The sequence below is a fragment of the Humulus lupulus genome, chromosome 6 (assembly GCF_963169125.1).
Source record: "Humulus lupulus chromosome 6, drHumLupu1.1, whole genome shotgun sequence".
In the NCBI taxonomy this organism is placed as follows: Eukaryota; Viridiplantae; Streptophyta; class Magnoliopsida; order Rosales; family Cannabaceae; genus Humulus; species Humulus lupulus.
Genome location: NC_084798.1, coordinates 59,037,883 through 59,050,619, shown reverse-complemented (window position 1 = coordinate 59,050,619; position 12,737 = coordinate 59,037,883).

Here is a 12,737-nt window from a genome sequence, read left to right as displayed (position 1 = left end):
TTGCATGCCTGGTCCTCACCCTTTTTTTTCTTGTTAGATGTCGTAGAACTCTGAAAATCGGTGGGGGTTAGTGCTCGCAATTCCTTACTCTCCATCAACTCCCAGTCCAAAGTCTCCCTTCACTTAGAACCAGTGACTATTACGCGAGCACAATGTGAGTTGTGAACAAGAGGACATTCAAGACTGTTTCTGACGTCAAATTGACAAGGTCGAGGAAAGAAAAAGGAAGATACTCCGGGTTGCGATTTATCCAAATCTGGACCCCGAGATCAGACCTATCCCGCTCGATCCCAAACTCAAAGTCACCATTGCTTATGAGCCTGGTGAACTTTCCTTCTCGCTCATGGCGGACCCTTCAGACCGCCCTTCTACTTCTCGAGCTGCATCTATTCCGACCCTACAAGAGGGTTTTTTCGAGGGTGAGCATTATTGGAGCTCAGTCACCTCAACAGGCCAAATCTCTAAGATCCTAGCTCGCCATGGTCTGAAACTCTCTGGCGCACTGGTGTGTCGACCCGGGACTACGAACGAGTGGACCTGCTACACCCCGGGTGATGGCAACCCCGACAGCAAGGTTAAGCTTGTGGCCTGGAGTCGCGAGCACATGAAGGCAGGGGCCCTTCTTCCCCTGAAATCCTTTTTTAAGGATTTTCTGGATTTTTTTGGGATCGCCCCATTTCAACTCCAAACCAATTCTTATAGGGCCCCTGCCTTCATGTGCTCAAGTCCCTGTACCATGAGCTGAAGTGGGGAGGACCCTCACCATAAGAGATTATGTATCTCTTCTGTCTGAAAAGAAACCCTTCTCAAGCTCGAGGAGGAGATGACTTGTATTATTTATCGAGCTATTTGAAGGAGAAGAAGATTTTCGAGGATAGGCCAAACCATCCTCCAAACTTCAAGTTGGCCTTCTTCTGGACAGATGGCCTCGCTCCTTCCAAATTCTATTCACTCCAACGCATCCGTAAGTACTCACACTTATCCTTTTCTTTTTCGTTTAATGGCTAGGCTTGAAATAATAACATGTATCCATTTCTTTAGCCAACTATCACTGTCCCACACCCTTAGAGTCGATGGTGGAGTAGAAAACAACTCTACTCCAACTATCGTACGGTCGACGTTCTTTATCCTATCTTCTTCATGAAGAACCGCTCCAAGCCTACGGCCTCTTGGGGAAAGACTAGTCAATAGACGATGCTGCCTAATGCAAGTATCTCAAGTGGGAGCACGTGGCACATCCCACTGAGAGACTTCCCCCAAGACAGAGGTCTTCGAGCTCACGGGCTCGTCCTCCTGTGGCTTGCCGTCATGATCGGCCTAGCTCGGGAAATGAAGCCCAAGATGAGGCCTCGAGCTCGGGTGGTGGAGGTAAAGTAATACTTAGCTCTGCCATGTTGTCCCCTTCCTTGCTTAAGCACAAGCCCGACACACTGATCATATTCCCGGATCCTAGGAATAACTTTCATACTTGGTCCTGGGCAGATGAGAGGGTACATAGGTTTGATAGTTGGTTAGGTCAGTACCAAACCATGTATAGTCTAAACGAGGTTTGGGATGGGGTCGTCGTTCAATACGGGACCAACATCTATAGAGACCTTTCGAGACTCCTACATATAGGGAAGGGACTCTCCCAACGTCCTTTGAAGATAGGGGGATTTCTTGGTCACCGAGCACAAGCTTGGGGGAGAGTATCTATTAGGTTTTTTTTTTTACTTTAATCTTGCTTCTTTTTGTAGTTTAGGCTCGATCACTAAATATGTAAATTTTGTATGTGCAGGCGACATGGAATCTGACTTAGAAAATGTGCTCAACCGCCGCTCTGGAGCTAAGCAGAGTAAACGCCCAAGGGCATTGTAGAGAGCGGGGTGCCCCTCCAAAATCTTGAAAAATTTTGAGGCGAAACCTCTTGCCTCGGACACTCATGGCCCGGGCCTACCTACTGATCCAAACCCCGAGGTCAGAGTATCTACCTGAGGTCTCACTTCCCCCGCCTCCTCCCAAAGTCCAAGTCTCCCAAGAGATTGCTCCAGCCCCAAAGAAGCAAGTTCCCACACAAGAACGTTTATTTTCGGTCTCGCCCCACATCCCCAAGTATGTGATCGATAATGCCGTGGGGACACACGGAGTCAATTTGGCCTCGAAGGTACTATCCAGAGTTGGTCAAAGTCTCAGCAATCTTGGCGCTCCTCAATGGCAGTTTCTCACCTCCTGCCATGACTCCAACACAATCTTTGACAAGGGCAGCGAGATCTTCACCTCGGTAAGTCCTTTTACTCTGTCATGTTGCTTACACGGACTTATCATGTATGTTTACTGACCCATTTTGGTTTATGTGGATAGGCTTTCGCCGCGTCTTCTCAGCTTAATCACAAGTTGAACAACGAAGATCACGCAAGCGTGTCCTACGCTCATGAGGCTAAGAACCTCCAGATAAAGCTTGCGGACGAGCTTAAGGCTGCGAAGTTGACAATGTCTTAGCTCAAGTCAAAACTGGAGGCCAAGGATTCTAAAATCAAGGACAAAGACTCCAGAATCAAGGAACTCAAGGAGATGAATGCCAAGCTCAAGGAGGATAAGAAGCACACCTTCAATATAATCGAGGGTGAGAAGGCTCGCCTTCTTGAGAAGTTCAAGCTGAAGAAGGATCATGCGGTCGACATGGCCATGTATCGCATCTGGGCCAACAGCGTTGATCTCGACACCAGCTTTTTGGAAAACCTCGAAGATGATTTTCTTAAGAGGTGGCAGGCTCGGCTTGATGAGGAGGATGCCAGGGATGAGGCAGAGGAGACGGCGGAGAAGTTTGGTGTTGCTGAGAGAGATGTGTCTGCTTCATAAAAGCGAGGTCATGGGTTGTGTCCCATTAATATTTTTGTAATGCTTTTTTATATATATGCCCTTGTTGAAAAGACAATATATATCTCATTTTAGGGCTATTTTATTATTATTTAGACAGTAATTTTGATCTTTATTTACATGACTTTCTTGCTCGAAAACCTTTATGCACTTGATTTTACATTCAGCTTTTGCTTTAATATTTTTGCTTTACATTTCTTGGTTGAAATATTTCAAGCATGTTATACTAAAGGTTTGCTTTTATGTTCGTTTATTCTTACAAACACACTTGTTGGATTTAAGCTCGAGTTTCAATGCATTCATGCACAGTTTACTCGATATATCCATGTCTAACCTCGTTATTGTCAAGGTCGAATCTTACTTTTACCATGCACTCGAAAGTACTTATATGGCATGTAATCTTAGTAGTTTAGTTATATTTTGCTTTTCTAGTCACTTTTTCTCATCCTCGAGTAGCTCCACAAGGTTGTGAGGTCGAAACTAATTTTTTCAAAATATTCCAGCCTCGGACTCGACTTAATTCGAAGTAGGTTTATTTACATTCCAACTTTTTATCAATTAGTTTTAGCTAGTTTATTCCAAACTTATTTATCTCATGTCTGGTTAGTAATACATACACTTATAATTTTTATAATCTGGTTATGTCCAGACCATCTTAACTCGGGTGTTTGGTTATTAATCCATACACTAATAATTTTATGATCAGCTTATGTCCAGACCATCTTAACTCGCGTGTTTGGTTATTAATCTATACACTTATAATTTTATAATCTGGTTATGTCCAGACTATCTTAGCTCGCAAATCTGGTTATATCCAGACAACTTTATCTCGCGTATACACTTATAATTTCTATGTCGGGTTAATGATCTAGACATTTTTATTAGTCTACGTGTATACTTAAAACTTTTATGTCAGATTAATGATCCAGACATTTTTATTCTATGTTATTTATTTTTTCAAACTTATGGTATGATTGTATACAACTGATGCCCCCTTGAAAAAAATTTAACATTTTTATTAACAAATTTCTGAAAAATAAACAAGCTTGGTTACAACAAAAACACCCTTGCAACATTATTGATAATAAGGTCGTAGATGTTCACCGTTGCAAGCTCGCGGCACCAACTCTTTATTTAGTCTCGCCAATTTATACACTCCAGGCCGGATGACAGACTCAATCTGATAAGGTCCTTCCTAGTTAGGTCCGAGTACCGCGGCAGACGGGTCTCGTGTAGCTAGAAATACACATCTTAATACCATATCTCCCAATCCGAATTTTCTATCTCGAACCCTCTTGTTGAAATACCGGGTAGCTCGTTGCTGGTATGCAACATTTTTCAATTGAGCTTCATCTCGTCTTTCTTCAATGAAGTCTAGACTTTCTTCAAGTTGGGATTGGTTCGAGGCCTGATTGTAGGCATGGCTCCGTATTGTACGTATTTCGACTTCAATCGTCAACATGGCCTCGCATCCAAATGCTGGGGAGAAGGGAGTATGCCCTATTGAAGTTCGAGATGTGGTTCGATAAGTCCACAAAACCTAAGGTAACTCCTTGGGCCACCTTCCCTTAGCCTCCTTGAACCTTTTCTTTATGGAGATTTTAGGGTTTTGTTGACTTCTTCGACCTGGCCATTTGATTGGTGATGGGTGACAGAGGAAAAGCTTTTTATTATCTCATTCTTTTCACAGAAATGGGTAAACAAGTCACTGTCGAACTGGGTATCATTGTTCGACACTATCTTTCTGGGCATCCCATATCGGCAAATGATATTTTTTACCACAAAGTCTAAAACTTTTTTTGAGATAATTGTGGCCAGGGGCTCGGCCTCAGTCCATTTTGTGAAATAATTGACCGCGACCACAGCGTACTTTACTCCACCTTTTCCTGTTGTTAACGAGCTTATGAGTTCAATTCCCCACATAATAAATGGCCATGGGAAGGTCATCATGGTAAGCTCGATACATGGAGCTCGTGGAATTGAAGCAAATCGTTGGCATTTATCACATCTCTTGACATATTCAAACACGTCTGCTTGGACTGTGGGCCAGAAATACCCCTGTCTTATCACCTTTTTGGATAAACTATGCCCCCCGGTGTGATCTCCACAAAATCCTTCATGAATTTCTTCCAAAAAAATTTCCTCGGTAATGGCATAGAATACCCTCTCTGATACAACCTTCCTTCCACAATATAATATCTCGGGATCTGATAAATCAGTTTCCGAGCCTCGTTCCATTCTACTAGGAGAATTCCAATTTCGAGGTAATCGACTATTGGGGTCATCCAGATAGGTTGAGAGTCGATCATGCATACGTCCTCTTCGCCAGGCTCGTTGATACTTGGGGCAGATAGAAATTCTATCGGGACCACGTTCAATGTATCGACCTCGCTAGTTGTAGCGAGCCTGGCCAACGCATTTGCATTTGAATTTTGTTCTCGGGGAACTTGCTCTATATCGTAGAATTCAAACTTTCCAAGCACAGCCTTGGCTCTATCTAGGTACGTGACCATTTTTACGCCACGAGCTTGATATTCCCCTAAAACTTGGTTGACCACCAATTGTAAGTCACTATAGCAGTGTATAGCCCGTGCTTTGAGCTCCTTGGCTATTCGAAGTCCCGCCAGTAATGCTTCGTATTTAGCCTCGTTATTTGACGCTTCGAAGTTGAACCTTAAAGTGGAGTGGAATCGACTTCCTGCTAGGGTGATCAGTATAATGCCTACCCTGGATCCATTTTCGTTGGAGGATCCGTCGACATAAAGTTTCCACAGCTCGCGGGTTGGGGTTACAACTTTATCGTTAGACACTCTGGTACACTCGATAATGAAGTCCGCTAGGGCCTGTCCCTTGATGGTCGTTCTCAGGTGGTATGTGATCTCGAATTGTCCGAGTTCGATCGCCCACTTTAACAAACTTCCAGAAGCTTCTGGTTTAGATAAAACATGTCGTAATGGTTGGTCAATTAGCACATGAATATGGTGTCCTTGGAAATAAGGTCGGAGCTTTCGAGATGAGTGGATTAGGCTGAGAGCCAGTTTTTCCATTAACGAGTATCTCGATTCTGCCCCAGTAACCTTTTACTAACATAGTACACTGGTTTTTGTACCTTCTTCTCTTCTCAGGCGAGCACCGTACGAATGGCGTGTTCAGTTGTAGCGAGGTATAAATACAAGACTTCTCTCGCAATAGGTTTTGACAAGATTGGTGGTTTGGCGAGGTGCTTCTTTAGGTTTTGGAATGCAAGATCGCACTCTTCTAACCACTCGAATTGTTTGCCCCTCTTAAAAGGTTGAAAAATGGAAGACAATTGTCTGTAGATTTCAAAATAAACCTACTTAGTGCCGCCATCTGTCTAGTTAAGCTCTAGACATCCTTATGCTTTCGAGGTGAGGGCATATCGATCAATGCCTTCATCTTGTCTGGATTAACCTCTATTCCTCATGCATTTACTATAAATCCCATAAACTTTCCTGAAGACACTCCGAAAGAGCACTTTTGATGGTTAAGTTTCATGTTATACTTTCGTAGTACAGTAAAGCATTCTGCGAGATCATCCACATGGTTATTGTTATGTTTGGACTTAACTAGCATGTCCTCAACATAAATTTCAATGTTATTCCCTATCTGCTTGGAAAACATCATGTTCATCAGTCTTTGGTACGTGGCTCCAGCATTCTTATGCCCAAAAGGCATCACATTGTAGCAGTACAACCCTTTATCGGTTATGTTCTTGGTTTGGCTCATGCATTGCAATTTGGTTATATCCAGAATAAGCATCCATGAATGACATGATGTCGTGACCTGCAGTGGCATCTACGAGCTGATCTATCCGAGGTAGGGGAAACAATCTTTAGGACATGCCTTGTTAAGGTCTGAGTAGTCGATACAAGTTTTCCATTTGTCGTTGGGCTTTGGAACCAACACTGGATTGGCAATCCAATCAGGATAAAAGGCATCTCGTATGAATCAATTTTCCTTTAATATGTCGACTTATTCCTTGAGGGCCTTTTTTCTATCATCGTCCAGGAGTCTTTGCTTTTGCTGCTTCGGGGGGAAGTTTTTGTCAATGTTAAGTGCATGGCTCATGACATTCGGACTGATTCCCACCATGTCCAAGTGTGACCATGCGAACACATCCTGGTTTTCTTTTAAGAAGCAGATTAATTACTATTTAGCTTCTTTTGAAAGATTCTTACCCACCTGCACCGTCTTCGTGGGATCTTCTTCTTCGAGCTTGACCTCCTCGAGCTCTTCTAGAGGTTCGAGGTCAGCCTTTTCTTCTATTCTGGGGTCGATCTCTTCATCTATCTCAAAGACCGTCCCATCCTTGTTCTAAATAACTACAAGTGCATGTGCACTTTTTTGCTTCTTTCCCTTTATGGACATTCTATTGCATTCTATTCCGTCCCCCTTCAATGTCCCGATACTGCCCCCAGCCCAAGTAAGGAGGGTCTCCCAAACAGTACGTTGTAGGCCAACGGGAGGTCCACCATGACAAACTCCATCATCTTGGTTATAGAGACTGGATAGCCTCCCAAGGTCACGGGGAGTTCAATGGATCTCATACAGGCAATCCCTTCTCCTAAAAAACCATACAATGTTGTTGCACATGCTTTCAAATCGCGAAGCGCGAGTCCCATATTTTCTAGAGTGGCTTTATAAAGGATATTCACCGAGCTCCCGTTATCAATCAGGATTCGGCGTACCCTCTTGTTCGCGAGTTGGAAAGTTATGACCAAAAGGTCGTTATGGGGAAACTAGACGTGTGACGCATCCTCTTCAGTAAATGTTATGGGTTGAGTCTTAACCCTTTGTTGTTTTGGAGCTCGTGGTTCGGGTTCATATGGGGAACCATACCCTGTCTTGAGCTCATTCACGTATCTCTTTTGGGCACTCCTGTCCGAACCTGCGATATGAGGTTCCCCCGAGATGGTTATTACATCCTCTCCATCAATCGGAGGGTGTTGCTCGTCCTCTAGAGCTCAGGAATTATTGTTCTGGGCAGGTTATGCAGTTGTTGCCCTTTGGTTTGTCGAAGCTTGATTGGGATTTCGGTTCCTGACGTACTGTCTGAAATAACCCCTCGAGATCAAACCTTCGATCTCGTCTTTCAGTTGTCGACATTCATCGGTTGTGTGTCTGATATCTCTATGGAATCTACAGTATTTATTTGAATCTCTCTTTGCCTTTTTGGTTCCTCATGGGGTCAGGTCGTCTGAACGGGACCTAGTTTTCATTAGCCAGGTAGATATTCTCTCGAGACTCGTTGAGCTCGGTATACACTTTGTATACAGAGAAATATTTTTCCCCTTTCTTCTTCTTTCCTCCATCAGCCTCAGGGTTATTCCCTTCACTCTTCTTCCTTTTAGAAGGGTTGTCCCCAGAGGGTTTCGAAGTTGATGGGGCCGCCGAGGTTGAGGCAGAGTTTATGTTCGTCATTGTAGTTATGGGTTGAGAGGTCATGTTCAGTGCTGACCTCACCTCTTCTACATTGAAAAACCTCTGGGCCCTCTTATTGAACTCAGTTAGCGACCTGATAGGTTTCGTTTGTAAGTCTTCTTAGAGAGGATTTCATGGCAATATACCCACTCTAACAGGCATCAGGTGACTGCTATCATCGACATCTTGAGCTCGGGCCACTTCAAGGTTAAACCTCGTGAGGTAACTCTTTAATGACTCATTTTGCTGTTGTCGGACATTTGTTAAGGCTGAGGCCTCGGGCCTGATGCCAATCATAGCCTTAAATTGTTTCTTAAAGTCTCTAGATAATTGATCCCAGAACGAGATCAAATGTCTTTTAAACTTCTTAAACCCGTTTTTTGCTGGTCCTGTAAGTGTGGCTGGGAACAACATACATCTGAGCTCATAGCCAACATTCTTGGCTCGCATGATGGTGTTGAAGGTACTCAGATGACTATATGGGTCTGAGTTTCCATCAAATGGAAAGACATGAGGTATCCTGAACCCTTTGAGGGAACGAGGGGTTGGAGATATGCGAGGCAAAAGGATCGAGCTCTTCATTGGACTCTTCAGCCTTATCCCTGCTACACTCGTTCTGTTGGAGCCTGAATGCTCTTTCTAATTGGTCAATCCTTTCCTAGACTAAATCCACTGGAGGCCGAGTCTGGACCTAAGGGGGCTGGTCATCGTTAATAAAAACTCCAGCACCCTGTCTCGATAAAGGGTTATACGCTGACTGTTTGCAGCCATTTAGGTGGTCGCGCAGATCAGGGTGATTCCCTCGATTACCTGTATGCCTTGGTTCAGTGTTATAAATGCTCACAGATCGAGTGTAGTCAGAGCTTTCACTTATGTAACTCGTAGCCCTTTCTAGATACATGGCTTGATGATTATGAGGTGGATCTCCTGATGGCCTCCTTGTCCTAATAGTTTGTGATCTTGACATTTGGCTTCCCGAAGGCTGAGGAGCCCTGCGATCTCGGGTAGCCTCTCTTTTGTTCCCTTATTCAGGCCTAGCCCGTCGGTTTCCATCTCGACTGCCGCTGTGAGATGGCCTTTGAAGTGTAGCTCGTGGGACCTCTTGTACTGGAGAGGGGTGCCTTATGGGTGATGGTGGCCGTCTCCCATTGTCGGGCCTAGATGGTCTAGAGTTTCCCCAGTCAGCCTCCAGGTTGTTTCACGCAGCAACAAGATTCGAGTTCCGAGCCGCCGGGGGGTCTCGGTTATTACCCGTTCCAGTTTCAGGATCCGGATCCACCATGGGCTACTTTCCAGGCCGTCGAAGGTAGTCCTCAGCATGAGGATTCTGCTCCTCAAGTATCTGGGGCAATGGTCGCTCACTAGTACTGGGGTTACTTACAGCGGCCATTGATGATTCAGGAGGCTTTCTGATTAAACAAGCTCACATCTTGTGTAATGGCTCTCAATGAAAGCACCAAACTGTTGACGCTATTTTTCGTCAAATTTGAAATGAAGATCAATTAAACAAAAATACCAGAGGAAACAAACAATATAGACACAATTTTTTACGTGGTTCAGCAGTTGAAATCTTCCTAGTCCATGAGTCTGTGTTATTCACTTGTGGAATTATCTCAAAGCTTTCTGGAAGCAATTATGCAGACTCTTCCCCAATACAAAATTTTCAGTCCTTCAAATGAATTGTTCCACTCTATTTATAGAGTGGTTTACCGAATATCTTCCCACAGATTTCGGGGAGTTATGATATAAATCAATTAAAAATAAATGCAAATAAACGTGTATGGTTATTATGTACACGTATCAATCCCATGATATTTGGGGATTTAATAACAGATTACAGCTGATCCCCTAAACATAGGGATTTTATAACAATAAACATGTTCACACACAGCTTACGAGCTTGGACACTAGACTCACATGCCTTCGAGACTGTTCATTGATCACGAGCTCGACACCTTGATTCGCCTATGTTCTCAACAAGTAATGTTATCGAAATCATCCTTTTCGAGCTCAAAATTAGGAGATTTATACAAGTGTTGAACAATTGTCGTTGTGGTTTCGAGCTTGACTCATAACCTCGAAACTCCTCCAAGACCACGTAGTTTTCGAGCTCACCAATTCCAATATTGTCGCATTTACTACTTAGCGAGACTGTCCTTGACTTTCTTATTAATGTTGATTATATGACGAATATGCTTATCTCGAGCTTACACCTTACGAGCCCGAGTTTCGAGATCAAAATCTCCATTCTCGAAATCTTGGTGTAACATAAACCTTAGGTTATAATAAATAATATTTCTAGGATCAACCACATTAATTAAACCTTATGATAAAATTAATATTTCTAAACTACAGGCTAAAGTTATAAAATTCAAAACTAGCTCTATAAGTTTCCAAATAATTTCCGACTTGAACCAATATCACGAAAATTAAAATACTAATGCATAAGATACTACTATCTAACTAAGTAAAATTCTGAGGCACTACAATTAAGCTATTGACCTTGTTAAACTAATAGTGGAGATTAAATTTAATTCTTAAAATAAGCTCATTTTTTATTAAAATAGTATTTTTATTATTAATTTTTTAAAAATTAATGACTATAGTTCTCCAAAAAAAAATTAAAAAAATTAATTTTTTTAAAATCGAAGTCCTATAATTTTCTATTAATTCTAAAGTGTCACATTGGAACAAATTCAATTAAATTAGAATTAACTTGTTGCTAATCAATATTTAGGTTTAACTATTATAATGAACCTATACAATTAAGTCCAACTCAGGCAAATGGGTCTTAACAATTTGGCTTGTATGGAGGAGGATTGGGTCCATTATGTCGTTCCCACTACTAGGGCCCCCAAACTTCCATACAAGGTTCAAAATACAAGAATTTAAATCTTCATTTTATTAATTGATTAGGGCCATTGTAGTCATGTAAAGAAAATGGGCATTCACAAGTGGAATCACCCACAATAGAGGAATTTAAACTATACATTTTCTAATAATGGGCCCAATTAAAACCTTTCATTCTATGAATGTTTTATTTAGCAAAATACCACATATTATGCAAACATATGAGCCACTATATGCTTCTAAGCCCAATTGCAAAAATGGCACATATAGTGCAACCAGACATGTTATAATTGGATGGTCCTAGTCGTGTTACTATATGAGCAAGTCTATGAATTTATGCAAAATACTAAAATTTATTTCATTTGCAAAAATACCACAATTAGTTTTCTAGAATTGATCCAAAATTTGAATTAATTAAATTTTTGCAGAAAATAAATAAGTCAATAAAATGAAATTTATCAACAATTAACAAAATTTAATTTAAATTTTATTTATCAACAATCAACTTAGTTTGGTCATTTCGAAAAATATTAATTTAATTTAAATAATATTTATCAACAATTAACAAAAGTTAATTTAAATCTCATATATTAAAAAATATTTTATTAATTGGTTTGCAAAACGTGATATTTTTAAAATTTAACCAATTTTAAAACAAATTTCATTAACTGCTTTTCAAAAAATATATTGTGTTGTTACAACTATCAACAAATATCTTAATCGTTTATTAAAAATATAAAATTTTAATAGTTATAACAAACCTAAAATATCTTAAACAGTTAAACTAATTCAAATATCCATAAAAATATCTAGACAAAAAAATTTCAAATTTCAAATAATTTTATTATTAATAAACAATAAAATAATGGGATATTAATATTTTCAAATAAAAGATTTCAAAAATATCAAGTATTTAAAAAAATATCTCTAATATATGATAACTTAATCATAATATTTTAATATATTAAATGATTTAAAATTAATTAGTTAACCTATTTGTAAATTTGAATTTGAATCTTTGTTGAAAATATCTAATTTTTAAATCAAACAACAAAAATATCGTATTTTAAAATAAATATTTTTAAATGATAAAATAAATCTAATATTTTTGGATTAACCCACTAAAAATTACATTCAAAATTTATGAAAAATTATATCGTAGGCTACGACTAGTGATTCTTAGTGGTCGTAGCCACGTTACTTTTCTTAGCAATTTGCGCGCTCTAGCCATGGCCAAGAGTTAATGGTGGTCACGGCCACTAGTCTCGGACTCTCAGGTCACAGCCAATGATTCCTGGTGGTCGCGGCCACAGCCCAAAATATTATTTTCATTAAAAAAATTGTGTAAATTTTCAACCCAAACACGTTATCTAAATAATTTTTACAATGTTTTACACCAAATAAAGCATTTATAAAAATTAATTCCATAGAAAACAACAAAATAACCCAAATTTGCTAAGAATTTCATAAAATTCAATATGCTTCATAAAAAACATGAAATCCATCCAATTACTCCACACATCAAATGATTCAATTTTACCATGTTCATGCATGAAAATAAATATTACCAAAAGCTTTGAGGCCAGTTA